Genomic DNA, 20972 nt, shown 5'->3' with positions numbered 1-20972 from the left:
AGGGGCTGTGGAGCTGCGCTCCCCCGGCCGGACCTCAGACCTGCCTGCAGCGCTCTGGGCTGCGGCCTGGGGAGCGGCTTCAGCAGCAGGCTGGCCCCGTCATTCTCGTAGGTGCTGCAATGACCCCCACCCCTGTGGCCACGGTGATCCCAAGCCAAGGGTCTAAGTAACTTCAACCTTATTTACAGGTGACCACAGCCGGTTAGACTGTGCTGCTCAAAAGGAAGACCCCACATGGGGTTTTGCTGTGTCAGGGGGTTGCTAATACCTGGCCTGCTTTGAATCGTTTCATCATGATAGCATCCTGGACGGTGGAAGTTTCATCTCTCAATTTTATTTCAACTTTTTTTGTTGAAAGTATAATTAGATTACAATACTGTTAATTCTTGGTGTACAGCATAGTGATTCATATATATATATATATTCCTTGTTATATACTTTTCCACTATAGGCTATTAAAAGTTATTGAGTGTAGTTCCCTGTGCTATACAGTAGGATCTTGTTGTTTGAAACAAAAATTACTAAACAAAGTAACAAATTAAGCAGACTAAACCTAGCCATATATATGACACAGTTGAGTTTATCTCAGGATTTTAAATGTGGTTTTGATCTCCAGGATCGCTTTATCAAATTATCATATGTAAAGTGCCTGTGAAACACTTCTCAGAAAAATGTTTTAAAATCATAAGATTTAGAGAATAAAGAAGGAAGATAATTATACTGAAAAGCAGATATCAAAATATAGAAATGGGCATTTGTGATACAGTAATATCTGAAATATTGGAAGAACGTGTTGAATAAGAGGATCCAGTGGTGGGTCTACTAACCGCAACATTCTGCCATAGCAGTGAGTGTAAATCATCTTCTGAGATCTGCAACAATTGCATTTTGAATGTAAATAAAGTTAAATAACAAATAAGCCATGAAGTGCGGATTCAGATTCAGGGGTATCTCGAGTCCATATCCCCAGCACTTCCCAGAGCTCCCTGCTCTTCCCCTAATGTCATTGAAAGAAGTGGGGAAAGTTTGTGAAGCGAAGGGCATGTTCCATTGCAAAGAAATCTCGTAGCAAACCTGGGAGCATGGCCAGTGAAAGGTTAATGCTGAGATTAGAGGCCGTGGGAAACCAAGCAGAGGCAGCTCTTTACAAGTCACATCAAATGCTCTGTGTGTGTCTACGTGTGTATGCATACAGACGTGTGGGCATGTATGATGTATACACCTGCCTTTCATGTGAAGCCACCTCACTGTCCAAATTTGAAATCCATCCAAACGTGCAGTCCAGTCAGTCGAAGCTCAGCCAGACGCTATGTTGTCTGTTGTTGCTCTGTCTCTTCTGCTGAACTCCACGAGTAAACCACGTGCCAGCTGTTGCTTTCAGGGACAAGAGCTCTGTAGGTCACAGGTCCATGCCTTGTTTCACTGCCAAATCTGATTTCCTTTCAGGACAAATTACCATTTGAAAAAGGGGGAAGCATTCAGTTGACCCACAAGCCTCTAAGTGAGGAAAAAAATATCCTTAGAGATAGCTCTATGGGACAGCATCCAGAAGGGGGCAGAGCACTGGGCTGCGAGTCGAGGCTGTGTTTCTTTCAAGCTCTGCACTGAATTTGAGGTGGCATGTCACTTCTTTGGCCCTTGATTTGTTCAGCTTAAATTAGGGTTTTGGACCTGTTCTATCCAACGTTAGAGTATCACTTTTTTGCTCGGTGACCCTCCATGGCTCCGCAATTCCTTCAAAGGGAAAGATGCCCACATCCTCACGGCAGCCTCTAAGGCTCCACCCCCAAAACCACCACTTATTTCCTATTCACTGTGGCCCACACCAGTCTCCATGATGTCTGTCCTGCGTGAGTGTCCTCCAGGCCTGTGATCACTGTTCCCTCTGCCCCTCCGCTGCCCACCCCTTTGCTTCTGTCTTTGCCTTATTCAAAGGTCACTGCCCCATCCCCACTCCTCCCTAGCACACATTCCTCACCCTCCTTTATTTTCCTCCACAGCACTTATCACCAGCTCAAAGTCCCTGTATTACTTTATTTTACTTATTTTCTCTGACGATTTTCAGACTGGAAAGGCCATGGTGGATAATAGCAGAGAAATGGGGGTAAAAATGTCAAATGAGGGAAGGCATCTTCTAAAATCTAAAATGCCCACCTGAAAAGGAGGTAGGAGATAAAGTAGTAGTAGTCGTTACAATTTTGGTAAACCCAAGGTGCGTAGTCAGGACTAGTTTTCACAATATTTGAGGGTAGGGAGGCAGCAATGAAAAGAAATTTATCCTGAAAACAAGAAATTAAATTCTTGGGAAGATGATGTGTTCAGCTTGAGATGTCAGTAATACTTTTATGACCTTGGTCTGATAATATCCTGCCTTATAATTTGATCTGTTTGACAGCTGGGTCATGAATCTAATGGTGCCACAATTTCGGGAGCAGAACAGACCACTCCACGATGGGAACTGGACAACCATCTGTATCCCATGGACAAACAGGGGTTATTTTATGAATACCCTGAAATGAGTAAGTCATCAGTGGAGATTTCTGTGTTGTCGGTTATACTAGAGTATGCTTTGGGTCTCAGAAGCATCGGTTACCGAGCCAAACAATGTCCTAGCATACCGAAACGGAACCCACTTTTCTCCATTAGATGCAGTTATGCAGTCAGGCTTTCAAATAGGATGCCTGTGTGTATCTTTGTCAATATTTATGTTGTACAAAGCTGAAGATTGACTGCCAAAGAATGAAATGGGATACTCATTCAGGTACATCTCCACCATTGATTCTCAGATCCTTCTGGTCATGTCGTCTAAGGATGAACTCAGAACCATTACTAGATGTGACTCAGCTCAGGATGTAGCCCGTGTGGCACAGCTGTTGCCTGATATCCTTCTAAACAGAGTCATGTGAGCCAGCCAGCCTGTGCAGAAAGCCCGCAAAAGCATCCTGCCTCATTGCAGCAAGGTTCACAGGGTCACCCCTTCCACATCTCACACCTGCCTTTGATATTGTTCCTATTTCTTCTGGCCGATGTTTTCTGCCTGATTCCTTGAGTGACCTCATGGCACATCACTGGCTTGATTTCAGGATGAATTTGCTGATCTGGAGTATCGGTAGAACACAGATCCCTCCTTCTCCAATGTCTTTGTCCATTTCTGTACATTTGCTTGGGCTCTGTTTCTCTTTGGTTGAACTTGGTTTTGAGCTCTCAGTTGCCTTTAAATTGTTGCATCTCAAAATAGATTTCCATAGGAAACTTTATCTTTACTATTATGCATGGCGCACTTTTATCTACTAGAAGGCTGATGATGTGCACGTTTTGTGTCTGAGCCCTTTCAGCTCACCATTGCCTTGAAGTAGTTTTTTTTTTTTTTTTTAAGCTTAGGAGACAGGAAAGGATTTTTGTCAATAGGCCTTGCATTTAAGCATGCAGGTTCATGTCTGCAAAGTCACCCCTTTGTGCTTCCTGTTTATAAGTCTACAGATAGAGGGAGTTTTCTTTTTCCTAATTTACATTCTATATATAAAATAACTGCTTTTAAAAATATACACTATACATAGAAACGCATCTGGTTCCCTCGGTGAATGAAAGGTCATCTTGTGGCATCTTCAGTCAGCTATGCTTTGTGGCCTGGTGTCTGATTTGAGTTTCATCTTTGCTTTTGTTGTGTTTAGTGACCAGGTTCCATTAAGGGTGCAGCTGCTGTCCCTGGTGTAGAAATTATGTTCATTTATTCTTCTTATTTTCAAAAGGACTTTAAGCCAATGACCTGTTATTCAAAATGAGTCATAATTGTAAATATGTGTTATTGGGGCTATTACCAGCATTAATAATAACAACAACATTCTGGGGGCAGCATATCATTTGGTATTTTAATACACACAAAAAAAAGCCTTGGAAAAAAGTTATTGTTCCAATTAAGTCAAATAAAGGTCATGAAAGGAAAAATTGTACGCTTTTGGGAGAAATTGATAGGACTTTTAGAACTTTATAGTCTCATTAAAATACCAATTAAATAATTCAGCCTAACTCTACCCTACATAACAGGATGGCATAACAGCTATTCTAGAGAGATTGTTCAGATTTATTCATTTTCCTATTATCTAAATAATCCCTGATGAATTAGAATATTCAATCCATTTCTGAGAGTAGGCAGCCTGTTATTCTGTATTCAACGCTGGAGTGAAACTTATTTTTGTGTTCTTTTCATTCACGGGAGATAGAATTTCCAAGTGTTTTTTGAATTCTTTTTGTTCCTCTAAAATAAAGTGCCTTTGGTGGTGATCCCCTGACCTCAGTTTCCTCCTCCCAGTTTTTCCCATGATCATTAATGACACCCCACCTGCCTTTTTAGTTATGCCTCTTAGCTGCTGAAGGGGAACAGCTACTGACAGATGACCCTGGAGCCCTCCACCCGTGCCTCGTTTGGCCTCTAAACCAGCCACCAACACTAGTCTCCTTCGCCTGAAGTAACTTTCTCTGCTTTTCTGCCTGGAAGGACTCTTGCCAAGCCTTGGCAGGAACCCCTCCACTTTTTAGAGATTTTCTGCTCTCCTTTCTAGGCATGAATTGCACTTGATTCCTGTCTTGATGGTGCGTGATCGTGTCCGTGTCCATTGTGCTCCCCGGATGGACTGATCCTGTCGGAGGCAGTAGTCAGGCTTTTCATATTCCCGTCCATGTCTGGTGCACCACAGCCTGGACCCAGGTTCTCATACATGTTTAAGTGACTTGAGCTTGGAGTTTCAACACACTCACATACAACTGTTAGATGAGGTGGTGGTAAAATTGTCCCCAAGGCCCCCACAAGGTTCTATATGGCATATACTTTTTTCTGGGAGAAATTTCTCTTTTTTTTGTTTTCATGAATTCCCCACTGTCCTTTGAGATTATTAGAGTAACCCTGAGTTGTTAACCACAATATCTCTCCCCCCACCAGCCAATGATCCTGCTGCCTGAGAACTCAGACATGGGACATAAGAGAAATAATCTATCAGTCTTAAAATCTGGAAGCCATAAGATACCGTTTTGTACTTAGAGCACCCACAGCACAAACACCAGTCTCTCAAGAATTTGACACTGACTTCCCAGAGGGCAGGTGCCATAAGTGAAATGCTGTGAGGGATGAAGTGAGAGCTCTTCATCTCTGGTACTGCCTTTTCAACCCTTGATGTCTTAACTTGATCTTCCCTTCATATATTATGTTCTCCATTTAATTTACTGCATTTAATATCAGTTGTACTTCAACATCTCCTTGCACCTGCCCCCTCCATTCCCTCTCTCTCCAGTGCTCTCCCACCCACGCCTCTCCTGCGCTCTCCAGGACCAGGCCTGTCTCCCCCACACCCTCACCTCTGTTCTGTCTGCCCAACACCTGCATTGACATTTCCTTAACTCTGCAGAATGAACTTTCCAAAATGGCAGCTGAGTAACTGGGGGGGATTGTAGACCTCTCATCCCTTTACTGATTCATTCATTTATCCAACCAACAAACATTGAGCACTGCTATGCCAAACACTGTATCAGCTGCTGGGGGACCAAGACAGGTAAGACTTGGTGTCTGCACTCCCCAGGCCAGGCAAGGCATGGCGAGTAGTTGATGGATTGCTAAGCAGGGGAAAACAAATTGGACTTCTTAGAGCTGGAAATATTTGAACTGAATCTTGAAAGGTGAAAGGAAGTTAGCTCTCTATTTTGTGGTAGAGGGAGTGGACACTACATGCAGAGAGGTAGAGACATATAAGAGTACATGGCATGAAGCGGCTTGGCCAGACTGAAGAACAACAAGTAGGCCTAGAACAAAGGATACATAGTTGGGAATATCAAGTGAACAAGGCCTCTGTCACGATGGGCCTTGTGTGCTTAGACTTCAATATATCCTTAAGGAAGCAGGGATATATTGGAATATTTGTAAGTAAGAGAATTGCATAATGTTTATGTTGAAGAATATCTGGTTATTCTGGCAGCAGAAAGGAAGATACTATTTTTGGGGGGAGGCCCATATTTTGGGGGGAAAGGATATTTCGGGGACCAGCCCAGGTAACCCAGACAACAAGTGGCACACGCCTTCAGTGAGGCCCTGGGCAGAAGGAGAGAGACATGGGCGGCAGAAGTGGTGACTGCTGCAGTGGGGACAGCAGGGCCAGGGTGGCCGGCCGCAGAGCTGCTCAGGTGACTTTCCAGTGACCCATCTGGAGAGCGGATCTGCAGGGGGAGTGTAAGGGGAGGAGCTGGTTTCGAGGAGATATTTCTGTGTGTGGCATTTTCAGTGCGAAGTGTCTATGGGATATCTGAGGGGTGATGTCCATTGTTAAGCTGGATTCACCAGTCAGGAACTCAAAGGAGCTGTGGGTGAGGCCGTGGGGGCAATTCAGTCCTGCCAGGCGGAGGATTGAAGACGAGGCCCTGGGGAAAAGGGCCATGTACATGGCAAAAGGGAGAAGAGAAATCCACCAAGGGAAAGAATAGCAGAGCAGTTGAGAGAAAACTAGTTGAGGCAACACAGAAAAGGCTGTAACCTGGCTTAAGAGGGATTTGAACAATGACTAAAAGGAGCATAGTGAGAAAGGGGGGTGTGTGGGGCAAAAAAGCAAGGGCTAAATCCCACTTTTAATTGTTTAAACTGAGGAAAAGGTGGAGGAGGACTACACTTAGGTAGCCTTTAAAAAACAGATCTGTGTGTATCTGTGTGTGAGATATGTGCACACACACCTTTCTGCCTGGGCTTTTAAAATTTATTTAAGTAAAACAAAAATTAAGGGGGGGAATATTCCCCTGAGAGGAAAATATTTGTCCACGGCCAAAGCTACCTGGTAATCAAATAAAGAGGAGCTGAAAATGCCCACTGGTTTGAAACACTCAGCCACTGGCAGTGCAGCTCCTGTCTCATTGCCACAGTGAGGGCCGTGGGGGATGCAGTGCTCTGAGCCCTGGAGGAGTCATCAGCGCAGGCACTTCTCCAAGAAACTAAACTTTAAAGGGAAGAAGAAAGTATAGAAAGTAACAGAGAGCAATACAGGGCCGTGAGGGAGGATTGGGCGAGGGTCAGTTTTGTTTTACAGGGGGCGTTTCTGGCCTTGCTGAGTTGCTAGGCCTTTGTTCTTCTTGGTCTTTGTTCCAAAAGCTTTTTAGAAAGTTCTTCTCGCTTGAATATCTGAACAGATTAAATCATGTTGGGTTATTTCTAGTGTTTTATTTTTTAATTAAAAAATTATCTGGAATTTATTTTAATGTCAAAAGTGAGGACAATGTACCAGGCCTTCTAGTGGTTTAGCTAATTACACCAGTACCTGAATCCACTGATTTTAAGTGTCAGTTTTATAATATTACTAAAATCTCTTAAATATCCATGCCTATTCTTGAAATGTGTTCTATTTCATTCATACTCTCAGCGCACTATTACTATACTGTTTCCACGACAATAGATTAATACCTCCTAAAATTGATCCTATTTTATCCTTTTCCAGAATGTCCCTAATATTACAAATTCAAACATCCCTCCTCATTATTTTATTTGTATATTTGTGTATATTTCTGGAAGAAATTTAGGATCACCTTTCAGAATTTTTTCTTAAATCCATTCAGGTTTATTAAGTAAATTTGCATTCAGATACTAAATTTATTTTGGAGAAAAAATGTTCTATGTCCCCCAAAATTGAGTCTGCCAACTGAAGAGGATGGTGCATTCTACTGTTCATTCAATAATCATTTTTTTCTCTTTCTTTAAGTCATTTATCAGAATCATTTTAACATTTTTCATTAATTTATTTCTGAAGAGTCTGTGCCTTTGTTGTCATTATAAATGGTAACTTTTCTGAGTTTGAACAGGGATGATTGCTAATGAAGTCTTAATTTCTAGTTTCTCTTGAATAAGAAGGGGATCAGACAGTGTGGGGCCCTCTTTCCAATATGGTGACTGTGAGCAGTGTATTTCATTAGGATGTCCACTTACCAATTTGCCAGTGGCTGCACCCACTCCACATATTTCTGCTACTTACCTACCCCCTGTAGGCAGATGTGTTCATGTAGGGTTAGGTGGGTTATGGAAACAGATACTGACATCACTGCTGCCACATTGCTGACCCTGTGGCATCACTAACTCTGGTTCTTTCTCTGTGACCTCCCTGAATATGACAGCTCCTTTTGGGCTGTGGACATAAGGCATCTTTACAGCACTGTCGGTTTTTCTGCAACACACCCCTGCCTCTCAGGTCAGAAGCAAATGTCAGCTCCTCCTACCCATCCACCCCATCCACGGTCTTGCCGTTCCTGGCCAGAGTGGTCCCTATCCCTTGACTGAGCAGTAACACTAAAGGGACTACAAACTTGCCTCTCATCCACAGTCTTAATTACATACCTGTGCTAGTTTACTTAAATGTCTGCCAGTTAGGGTCTAAAAGTCTTTTAGATCTCTGGCCTTATCATTTCTAACTGCTCCCCCACCCCATGGAACAGCTTAATGCAGATCTCTGCTGCCCCATCTGTAGCAATGCCCTGTAAACTACAGACAGAGAGAAAAGAACTTCTAAGCCACCACCATAACTTTGACTTCTTGTGACCACACAGACCATAGAAATATCAAGATAAAAATTCCTGAAGAAGGATATTTTGCTAAGGAAGACACTTTAATTGCATACCTTTCTGTGACTTGTAATAACTTCAAAGAATGTGCCGCATTCACCTTCCCAGACTCAAGGGAGCTTGCTCACTTGCCTGTTTTCAGTGCATTTCCTCCAACATTCTCTATGCAGAACTTTCCCAAAAGTACATTCCTTATTCCGATTTAAATTCTCATATACAACCACAGTATTCTTTTTCTTAATCCTCAATGACAAATCATCTTCCAAGATTGTATTATTTCAACACTGAGAGTGAATAATATGCTTCAAGATTCCCAAGTTTATTACCAGCAAATAACTATGGTTGGTTGAAGATTTTTAAGTATGTTATTCCTACTAAGGTTATATACATGAAAGAAACAGGTTGTAATGAGTCTTCTTCCCAGAGATTTTATATTTGCCTTTTGTTTGGATTCTTTCACTGTTGAACAATATTATTACCATGAATGTCTTTTCTCTTTGGGATTTAGTTCACCATTTGCCCCTCTCTCTTTACAGGAGTAGAGGAATTGATGTTGGCCTTCCATCCATCCACCACTCCATGTTGTGTGTCCATTCCTTCAACAGGTATTCAGTTTGGGTTCACCACCTTATCTGTGGCCTCTTTCCAGTGGCCCCTCTGTTGGCTCTTGAGAACAATATATTGCAAATCAGAGTGGGTATGTGGAAACTTGACTACCCAGTATAGACGCATGGTGCCAAAAAAAGCCCAGGACATTGCAGCGTGGCAGCCCACCATGCAAGGAACAGCAATTCTGGTTGTGGTGGACCAATGTGAGTAAAAAGGCTTCATGGGCTGAAGACTTTGAAAAGTCCAAACATGCATTGACATTGCTTCCTAAGGAATCAAGTGTTGAGTATTGTTTAATATGAGAGGGAGATGCTAACACTATCATCGCTATAAACAACATATTTGTTGAAACTGTAATTGTTATTATTTTAATATTTTTTATAATTATTATTTGTGACATACAAGAGCTCTTACAGAAGCAGTTGTTAAGAAGCGTGGCCATTATACTGTTGCTGAAGTGTTAATTCAGTAGAAGCATGGTAATAGTATTAATAAGTACTCACTCGTTTGATCCTCACTTGGCTTTAAAGGTTTCCCAGCAGTGCTTGTATAATGGAGATAGAAATCCATCCATTTAAGAGTTTGTAGAACCTAAAATAAGAGCAGTCATTCCACCGTATTTTACCATATATTCCAGACTATCAGTTTAAAGTAGGAAAAACATGATGAGGCCATACAAACCCTTTGTGCATCCCCAATGATTCATTATATTCCTGGACCCCTGGAGCAGAGGTTCTTCCAGAATGTGGTCCCATTTCTCCTCCCCACCCCACTCTTGGCCTTTGCTACCCACTGTTGGCCATTAGCTAAGCTTCCTCATGTCCTGCATGTGTCTGTTCTGTGAGGAAACAGAACTCAGCTGTTTACAAACTGTAGTGACTATGACCAGTCTGAACAGTCTCTCTCCTTCCCTGCCCACACCCCCACAGGCAACAGGGGCCTCACAACCACAGCGATTCCCATGCCAGCCCATCAGGGAGCCTTCTTCCCTAGAAATGTTCTTACAACCAGGGCTGTTTCTTCCCTTACTTCGCTGCCAGTTTGACTCCCAGGTTACAGTCCCCAACAAAAGGCTATCCCAGTTTGAATGCCTTAATCAAGTCATATTTACGCTAAGTCCCTGGCACTTTCCCATGAGCACTCATAGAAACAGAACAGGGCCTGGCAGTGGCTGTGGGCCAGGTTCCTGGGTGAGGGGACTTGCTGGGCCCTTCAGGTTCTGTAGTCTGGCCCAAGATTTGCTTCCAGCACGGTGTCTTCCCATCTGCATGATTTCGTGCAAGGCTTCAACACTTCAGAGCTTCATTTAATCCCTGCTTCATATTTTAAGACTGTTATGTACCAAAAAGTGTGCTTAGGGAATTCAGTGAGTCAATGAATGGATGTCACATAAGATGGTCCTCAGGGAATTTTAGTTATTTTCATTATGCACCATCGATAAAATTGGCTGCACAGACTTGGCCAGGTATCACAGCTACAGGCACAAGAATTTGACAATGTGTCACTGTGGATCATAGTCACTATTTTACACAGTAAAACAGCTACCTGAGACCACTCAGCTGTCAGCCCACCAGACTCCCCACCCCAAGAGCCCTGAATTTATCTGATTTGCTTGCTACCCCTTCTTTTTGGAGAAAGTTGGCAAATCACACACAGTCAATGACTGCAAGTTTATGTCCATTCCCATTCACTCAATTTGCCCCATTTTCAGTATCCACTGTGCTGCAAAACATAGACTAATGTTCAGAATATGACAGCAAGGCCTTTCCCGTTCCACAGTCAGAGAAGCATGAATGTGTCATGTTTAATATGGCATATGACACTAAGCAAGGCAGGAAAACAGGCTCCTGTGCTTTAAGAAAATTTTTAGTAATGACGTTTGAAACTAAAAGTGTTTTTGTTTGACCTTCAGCAAAGCAGAAAATTCAATTGACTCCTATTACCCATTCCTCAGGTGTCGTGGTTTGATTGTATTAGGCACTTTTTCCTCATCTCCCCAGCATGACTTTGCTCCATCAGCACAGATGGAGTGTCTCCAAGGCTGCTCCGTGTGCATGGGCGTGTGTGTGCACACATGTGCCCCCACTGGTTGGTGCCACTGATTCACATCCGGGGGTTGTTCTGTCTTATAACTCAGGCATTGCTTTATTATATCCTAGAAAACTGCTTTTAGATCTTTGATTGAACTATAGACCATCCTCTTGCCCACATTAGGAAGTGACGTCTTCCAAGACACAGGTCCTCTGTGCTTGTATTTATGTATAAATAAGAATTAAATATGCATGTCATCCCCTCATTTATTTAATTTGTGCCTTCCCAATTGAATGTGCAGAATAAAGGCTAACTTCCCATAACAGGAGAACTTTTAGGAAGACAGAAGAAGGAATTAGCCACCAGGGAGAAGACAGGACATCAAGCAGGATTTGGTATAAAATCATTTACTCTAAAACTGCTCTGGCTCAATAAATAAGTGGAATTGACATTGTTGTATCATGCCAGAGCATCTGCTATTGAAGACAGACTTTAATTTACTTTGATATAACTGGAAAATTGTGTTGGAACAACATGGGAAATGAAGCACACTGCATCTATCTTTACTCCTGAAGTGTGTTTCACAGCTACTCAGTTTTGAGGAAAAGTATCTTGTCTGGAGACAATACAATTATTTTCATTGTTGGAATTTTTCTAGCTTCCAGAAGCACATCTGCAGGTGATTCTGTAAAAGTCTAGAGTTGACTTAAATAGCAGGAAATTTTAGCCTATTGAAATCAGGAGAAGTGAAATATTTTTGCCTACCACCACCACCACCAGCAGGCAAGCACGTGTACACCCAGAGAGATTTCACATCAGATGGAATGACAAAGCTGGTTCTGTTACCGAGGCCAAACTTATTCTGCTCGTTGCAAAACAGTGATAAAAAAAGTATATCAGGAGACAAGGTTCTGGAGCAAGTTTTAGTAACTTTATTCAGAAAGCTGGCAGACTAGGAAGATGGGGGAATAATGTCCTGGAGAATCATCTTGCCCAAGTCAGAATTCAGGCCACTTGTAAGCTAAAAAGCGGAGGGAGTGTGGTTGGCTGTGCAAACTTCTTGCTGCAGGCATTCTTTGTTCTTGCAGTCATCCATGTGGGTCAGGCTGTGGTGTCCCTGTAAATCTCCAACAAAACAAAGGTTATTCTCTATTTTGCAACTTGCCATCCCTGCATAAGTGCAGAAGTGCTAACATCATTAAAGGTCAGAGCCCCGAGAATAGGCTTTTCTGTAGGTTTTAGGCTAAAGGCAACGTTGTTTTACAAAAGGTGCAGAGCCAGCAAGATTAAGCCTGGAAAACAGGGCACAGTGCTTCAAACTAAAGGAACAGATCCAATGTGGCATCAGATTTGTTCTCTATTAGTTCGAGTTAGGGGAAATTTTCAGTAGAAAATCCCCTCAGTTTTTTTTCTTGCTTTACCTGATATCTTGTTTGTTGTCTTGTGGTCTCATGGTGTCTAAACCGTATGTTCAGATGAATACTATTAAAATCATATGGTGCAGAAAACATATCTGTTCTGCTTCAAAAAATGACTGAAACATTTAGCTTTGTTTATTCCCATAGAATTTGGATTGAATCATTTCTCAACTTTCTTCTTCCTTCAAACCAGCATTTTACTGGAGGGATTAAAGCCCAAATTAAAGAATTTTGCAGGGAAATATACACAAAATGTTATGATAACTCACAGAGAAAAAGTGTGATAATATGTGTGTATATGTCCATGAATGACTGAAAAATTGTGCTGAACACTGGAATTTGACACAACATTGTAAAATGATTATAAATCAATAAAAAATTTTAACAAAAAAGAATTTTGGAGAAGACTCATGTAATTCATAACAGCTTTATATCCGAATTTAAGGCTGACCCATATTTATACTTTTAATCAAGGAACACAATAAACTAACTTAGTCGATCATTTATGGCGTTTTTAACTTTGTCCATTTAATCTTTTGGAAGTTGAGAGGCTTATACACCTGATCTAACAAAACAGGAATCATTGCTTGACTCTGTGAATGAAAGAATCCCAGTATAGTTTCCTGCAAGTATATTTTATTAAAAATAATAAGAAATTCTTGCTCTCTAATAAAGCAACAGACAGAAGAACATACTGAGTGTTTAAAATAAATAAGACTATGGGTTAACTTATCTAAACAAGTCAAGATAGTTTAGGGAAAAAAGTATGAACTTGAAGGAAAATACATATTGTGTAATTAATATCCTATTTTTAAGAAGAAAATGATAAAAAAAACCCAAAATTTAATCATTTATCTAGAAAGTAGTTATATAAAGCCAACTTATTTTCATAAGTTACATAAATAAAAGGGCTATCAAAATCTACATTATTAAAGATTAAATTATACCAAATAGATCACCAAGGTTGATTGATTTTCATGATATTAATAATTTGTGAAAATATAACTTACATACAACATATCCAAGCAGCCCTTCAGTTATCCACAGTACCCTAGTCTACAGTTATTCTTACTGTACTTAAAACAAGTAATAGGCAAGGTTCAGGCCCTTGCTTTTGAACTGCCACTGGAATTCTGGATATTCCCTTAGGTTAAAGACCAAAAGCAAAGTAACAATTCTACTTTAAAGCAGTTACTTAAAGACTTTAAAACATTCACTATCTATATCCAGTTACAGGAAAGAATTAAGTTTTCTGAAGCTTAAAAAAAAGAAATATTCTGCTGAAAATGAAATTCTGTCATGTATGCTGACCATAACTATACAGGCCCAAAATTAATGCTCCCTTTACTGTTTTCCTACCAACATAGGTCATTATCTTCGCTTTCAAATTCCACTTATGCTAGATGAACGAACGCCTCTCCACATGCTCAATTCTGACAGTTGAGTGTGTGTGAAAGCCGTCAATCATCTAGCATGTTGGGAATACACAGTTTCTTTACAGTGGGAAAATACACGACATAAATATATATGGGGAGGTACTAGCTCCAACTCGGTTTTACAGAGAAAAGTGCATGAACTTGAAACTGACACTAAGAAGCATACTGAGAAATCACATTAAGTGTTTCTATGGCTCCTCAATCCCTTTATGCTACACTAACGAACGCGTCTCCACATGCTCAATTCTGAGAGTTAAATGTGCGTGTAATCGGTCAATGACCTATCTTGTTGTGAACACACAGTTTCTTTAGAGTGTGGAACTATACTACATATATATATATATATATATATGGATAGGTAGTAGCTCCAACACGATTTTACATTGATAACTGCATGAACTTCAAACCGGCACTAGAAAACATACTTACAAATCGCAGTAAGTGTTTCTAAAGTTACAAAATCCATTTATGCTACATGAACAAACGCCTCTACACATGTTCAATTCTGAGAGTTGAATGTGTGTGAAAGCCATCAAACAACTAGCTTGTTGGGAAAACACAGTTTCTCTTCTATTGGAAACTACACGATATCTATATGGTGAGGTACTAGCACCAACCTGGTTTTACAGTGGAAATTGCATGAAATTCAAACCGGACCTAGGAAAAATAATGAGAAACCAGACTAAGGGTTTCTACTGCAACCCATTGCCCTCATCCTAGACGAATGAAATCCTCTCTCCATGCTCAGTTCTGAGAGATGAATGTGTTCAAAAGCCATCTATCGGTTAGCTTGTAGGGAACACACAGATTCTTTTGAGTGGGGAAAAACAATATATACATATATATGGGAGGTAATATTTCCAAGTCGACTTTACAGTGAAAACTGCATGAAATTCAAACCAGCACTAGGAACGAAACTGAGAAACCAGAGTAAGTGTTTCTAATGCAACCCATTCCCTTTATGCTAGATGAATGAACGTATCTTAAAATGCTCTATTCTGAGACTTAAGTGTGCGTGAAAGCCGTCAATCACCTAGCTTTTTGGGAACACACAGTTTCTTTTGAGTTGGGAATAACTCTATATAAATATATATGGGACGGCACTAGCTCCAATTCTGTTTTACAGTGAAAAATGCATGAAATTCAAACCGGCACGAGGAAATATACTGAGAAACCTTAGTAAGTATTTCTACGGCAAATCATTCCTTTCATCCTAAATGAACGAACGTCTCTCCACAGGCTCAGTTCTGAGGGTGGAATGTGTGCGAAATCATCTATCACTAGTCTTGTACAGAACACACAGTTTCTTTTGACTGCGGAACTACACTACATACATATATATGGGGAGGTACTAGCTCCAAGTCGATTTTACAGTGAAAACTGCATGAACTTCAAACCGGCACTAGGAAACATACTGAGAAATCAGAGTAAGTGTTTCTAATGATACCCATTCCCTTTATGTTAGATGAATGAACCAGACTCCACATGCTCAATTCTGAGAGTTAAGTGTGTGTGAAAGCCGACAATCACCTAGCCTGTTGGAAACAAACATATTCTTTTGAGTGGGAAACTACAATGCATTCATATATATGGAGAGGTACTAGCTCCAACTGTTTTACCGTGAAACCTGCAGCAAATTTACCGACACTAGGAAACATACTAAGAAACAAGAGTAATTATTTCTAGTGCAACCCATTCCCTTTATACTAGACGAATGAAAGCCTGTGACATGCTCTGTTCTGAGTTTAATGCTAGCGAATACTATCTATCACTTAGCTTGTAGGGAACACAGTTTCTTTTGAATGCCGAACTAACTACATACATATATACGGGGAGGTACTAGCCTGAAGACGATTTTACAATGAAAATTGAATGGACTTCAAACTGGCACGAGGAAACGTAACTGAGAAACCACATAATTGTTTCAACTGCAACCAATTCCCTTCATCCGAGAAGAACTAACGCTTGACCCCATGCTCAATTCTGAGAGCTGACTCTGTGTGAAAGCCATCTATCACTTAGCTTGTAGGGAACACAGTTACTTTTGATTGGGGAAATACACTACAAACGTATAAATGAGGAGGTACTAGTTCCAAGTCAGTTCAAAAATGGAAAATGCATGAAGTTCAGACCGGCACTAATTAATATACTGAGAAAACACAGTAAGTGTTTCTATTGCTAACTATTCCCTTTATGCTATATGAATGAACGTCTCTACACATGTGCAAATCTGAGAGTTAAATGTGTGTGAAAGCCGTTAGTCAGCTAACTTTTTGGGAACACACAAATTCTTTTCAGTGGGAAACAACACTAAATACCTATATGTGGGGGCGTAATACTTCCAACTCGGTATTACAGTGAAAACTGCATGAACTTCAACCCAAAATAGGAAACATACTGAGAACACAGAGTAAGTGTTTCTACTGCAAATCATTCCCTTTAAGCTAGTTGAAAGAACGCCTCTCCACATGCTCAGTTCTGAGTGTTGAATATGGGCAAATGAAAACTGTGACTTAGCTTGTAGGGAAAACATAGTTTCCTTTGAGTGGTGAAATACTCTACATATATCTATATTGGAAGGTAATAGCTCCAAGTCGTTTTTACACTGAAAACTGCATGAATTTCAAACCACCACTAGGAAACATACTGAGAAACGAGAGTAATTATTTCAAGTGCTACCTCTCTGTTTATGCTAGATGAAGGAACGTATCTTAACACGCTCAATTCTGAGAGTAAGTGAGTGTGAAAGCAGTCAATCACCTAGCTTGTTGGGGAAACACAATCTTTTTCATGGGGAAAATACATGACATAATTTTATATGGGGAGGTATTAGCCCCAACACGGTTTTACAGTGAAAACTGCATGAACTTCAAACCGGCATGAGGAAACAGACTGAGAAACCAGAGTAAGTGTTTCTACTGCAAACCATTCCTTTTAGGTTAGACGAACGAAAATCTCTCCACATGCTAAATTCTGAGATTTAGGTCAGTGTAAAAGCCATTAATTACCTAGCTTGTTTGGAAAACAAAGTTTTATTTAGAGGGATACTCCACTGTATATATGTATATGGGATGGCATTAGCTCCAACTCGGTTTTACAGTGAAAAATGCATCAATTTCAAACCGGAATTAGGAAATATACTAAGACCCCAGAGTAAGTGTATCTACAGCAATCCATTCTGTTTAGGGTAGATGAACGAATCCATCTTCATATTCTCAGTTTGAAAAATTGAATGTGTGTGAAAGCCAAAAATCACAAATCTCCTCCGGATCACATAGTTTGTTTATAGTGAGGAACACACTACATAAATATACATTGGCAGGTACAGTTTCCAACAAGGTTTTACAGTGAAAACATCATGAACTTCAAACCGAAAATATTAAACATACCGTGAAATCAGAGTATGAGTTTCTAGTGGTACCTATTCTCTTTATGCTATATGAATAAACGTCTCTCCACTTGCTGAGTAATGAGAGTTAAGACTGTGTGGAAGCCATCAATAAACTAGCTTGTACAGAACACAGAGTTTCATTCAGTGGGAAAACAATCTACATACATATATATGGGGGTAATAGCTCAACTCGGTTTAACAGTGAAAATTTCATGAACTTCAAACAGACACTAAAAAACATACTGAAAAACCAGAGGAAGTGTTACTACTGCAAACCATTCACTTTCTGCTAGATGAATGGACGTCTGTCCACATGATGAACTCTGAGAAAATGTCTGTGTGAAATCCGTGAATCACCTGACTTGTTGTGAACACATAGTTTCTTTCTATAGGAAAAAAAATTTATACATATATATTGGGAGGTAATAGCTCGAACTCGATTTAACAGTGAAAACTGCATGAAAGTCTAAGCGGCTCTAGGAAACATAATGAGAAACAAGAGTAAGTGTTACAACTGCCACCCATTCACTTAATGATAGATAGAGGAACAAAACTACACATGCTCAATTATGAGAGAGATGTGTGTGTGAAAACAGACAATAACCTACATTTTTGGGAACACAAAGACACTTTTCAGGTGGAAACAACACTGCAAACATACATATAGGGAGGTACAAGCTCCAACACGGATTTACATTGAAAATTGCAGGAAATTAAAATCGGCACCATGAAACAGACTGAGAAACAAGGGTGAGGGTTCCTTCAGAAACACGTATCCATTGTGCAACATGAACGAAAGTATATCCGCATGTGTATCTTTCAACTAAAACGAAAGCATGTGTTCCCAACAAGTTAGTAGAAGAACAGTTTTGAACACACTAATCTCTCAAGAACTCAGCATGTGGAGAGAAGACATTTCATTTGGTACAAAGAGAAAGGATTGTAGGAGGAACACTTACTCTGGTATCTCAGTCTGTTTTCTAGTGCCGGTTGAAGTTATTGTAGTTTTTACTGCAAAAGCGAGTTGGAGCTTGTAACTACCCGTATATATTTTTGTAGTGGAAGTTGTAAGTGAAAACAATATTTGTGTTCCCAAAAAGGAAGATGAAGGACGGGTTTTACATATAGTTATACCTCACAAATGAGCATGAGGAGAGACTTTCGCTCATCTTGCACAAAGGGAACGTGTTGCAGGACAAACACTTACTCTGGTTTCCAGATCTGTTTCCTAGTGCTGGTTTGAAGTTCCTGCAGTTTTCACTGTAAAACCGAGTTGGAGATTGTCCCTCCCCATATATATGTATGGAGTGGGGTTTGCAATTGAAAAGAAACTTTGTGTTCCCTTCACGCTAGGTGAAGGACGGCTTTCATACACACATATCTCTCAGAACTGAGTATGTGGAGAGACGTTCGTTCATCCAGCACAAAGGGAACGGGTTGCAGGAGAAACGGTTACTCTGGTTTCTGAGTCTCTATCCTTGTGCCTGTTTGAAGTTCCTGAAATTTTCACTGTAAAAACGAGTTGGAGCTTGTACCTCCCCATATATATGTGTGTAGTGGTGTTTGCTACTGAAAAGAATCTTTGTGTTCCCTTCAAGCTAGGTGAAGGACAGCTTTCACACACACTTATCTCTCATTACATAGCATGTGGAGAGACGTTCGTTCATCCAGCACAAATGGAACGGGTTGTAGGGGAAACCCTTACTCTGGTTTCTCAGTCTGTTTCCTAGTGCCGGTTTGAAGTTCCTGCAGTTTTCCCTGTAAAACCGAATTGGAACTTGTAACTCCCCATATATATGTATGTAGTGGAGTTTGCAACTGAAAAGAAACTTTGTGTTCCCTTCAAGCTAGGTGAAGGACGGCTTTCACACACACTTATCTCTCAGAACTGAGCATGTGGAGAGACGTTCACTCATCCAGCACAAAGGGAACGGGTTGCAGCAGAAACACTTACTCTGGTTTCTCAGTCTGCTTTCTATTGCGGGTTTGAAATTCCTGCAGCTTTCAGTGTAAACCCACTTGGAGATGGTACCACTCCATATATATATATGTAGTGGAGTTTGGAACAGAAAAGTAACTTTGTGTTCCCCTCAAGCTAGGTGAAATACGACTTTCACACCCAATTATCTCTTAGAAATTAGCATGTGTAGAGTCGTTCTTTCATGTAGCAAAATGTGAGCTGGTTGCTGAGGAACACATACTCTGGTTCCTCAGTCTGTTTCCTAGTGCCGGTATGAAGTTCCTGCAATTTTCACTGTAAAAATGAGTTGGAGCTTGTAAGTCCACATATATATGTATGTACCGTGGTTTGATACTGAAAAGAATCTTTGTGTTCCAAATAACCTAGGTGAAGGACGGTTTTCACACCCAGTTAAATCTTTGAAATAAGCATGTGTAATGACGTTCATTCATCTAGCACAAATGGAACGGTTTACTTGTGAAACTCTTACTCTGGTTTCTCAGTTTGTTTCCTAGTGCCGGTTTGAATTTCCTGCAGTTTTCACTGTAACACCGAATTTGAGCTTGTAACTCCCGATATATATTTATATATTGAAATTTGGAACTGAAAGGGAACTTTGTGTTCCCAACAAGCTAGGTTTTGAATGGCTTTCACACCCACTTAACTCTTAAAAATGAGCATGTGGACAGTCGTTCGTTCATCTAGCACAAAGGGAACGGGTTGCAGGAGAAACACTTTCTCTGCTTTCTTAGTCTGTTTCCTTATTCCTGTTTGAATTTCCTGCAGTTTTCACTGTAAACCCGAGTTGGAGCTTGTACCTCCCCAAATATATGTATGTTGTGGTGTTTGCTACTGAAAGAATCTTTGTTTCCCAACAAGCTAGGTCAAGGACGGCTTTCACACGCACTTATCTCTCAGACCTGAACATGTGGAGAGACGTTCGTTCATCTAGCACAAATGTAATGGTTTGCAGGAGAAACACTTTCTCTGGTTTCTCATTGTTTTCTAGTGCCGGCTTGAATTTCATGCAGTTTTCCGTGTAAAACCGAGTTGGAACTAGTTCTTTCCTGTATATATTTATGTCCTGTTGTTTCCCACTGAATAGTATCTCTGTATTTCTCATAAGCTAGGTGATTATCTGCTTTCACACACAGTTATCTCTCAAAATTTTACTCATGAATAGACTTATATTCATCTGAAATAAATGAATGTGTTGCAATAGTAACACTTATTTTGGTTTCTCAGTATGTTTCGTAGTGCCCGTTAGAAATTTATTCCATTTGTTTTTAAACTGATTTGAAGCTTGTACCTCCCCTTATATATATCTGTAGATCAAAATCCACTGTGTGTTCTGAACAAGCTTTGTTATTGTAGTTATTGTATTCTTTCATACATATTCACCTCTCAGATTTTATCATATTCAGAGACTATTGTTCGTCAAGCATTAGTGTAATGTGGAGCAATTGTAACTCTCTGATTTTTCAGTATGTTTCCTAGTGCCTGTTTCAATTTCGCTCTGTTTTCTCTGTAAAACATTGTTTTAAAGAGTG

The 20972-nt window shown here is 40.5% G+C and overlaps 2 long non-coding RNA genes across 2 annotated transcripts in view; one reads left to right on the top strand and one right to left on the bottom strand.

The window, feature by feature from the left end:
- The window catches only part of LOC140694687 (uncharacterized), a 50587-nt gene extending 41204 nt beyond the window's left edge, over positions 1–9383 (top strand). Inside the window, exons 6-7 of the long non-coding RNA XR_012070264.1 lie at positions 2396–2519; positions 9114–9383. This is a non-coding gene — a long non-coding RNA (uncharacterized lncRNA). The remainder of the gene's footprint in view (positions 1–2395; positions 2520–9113) is intronic.
- LOC140694698 (uncharacterized) overlaps positions 1–20972 on the bottom strand; it is a 321210-nt gene that overhangs the window by 81789 nt on the left and 218449 nt on the right. The gene's annotated exons all lie outside the window — the stretch shown is intronic.

Source organism: Vicugna pacos, unplaced genomic scaffold (assembly GCF_048564905.1).
Source record: "Vicugna pacos unplaced genomic scaffold, VicPac4 scaffold_102, whole genome shotgun sequence".
In the NCBI taxonomy this organism is placed as follows: Eukaryota; Metazoa; Chordata; class Mammalia; order Artiodactyla; family Camelidae; genus Vicugna; species Vicugna pacos.
Note: the sequence above shows the minus strand (reverse complement) of the source record. Positions and strands in the feature narration are given on the sequence as shown.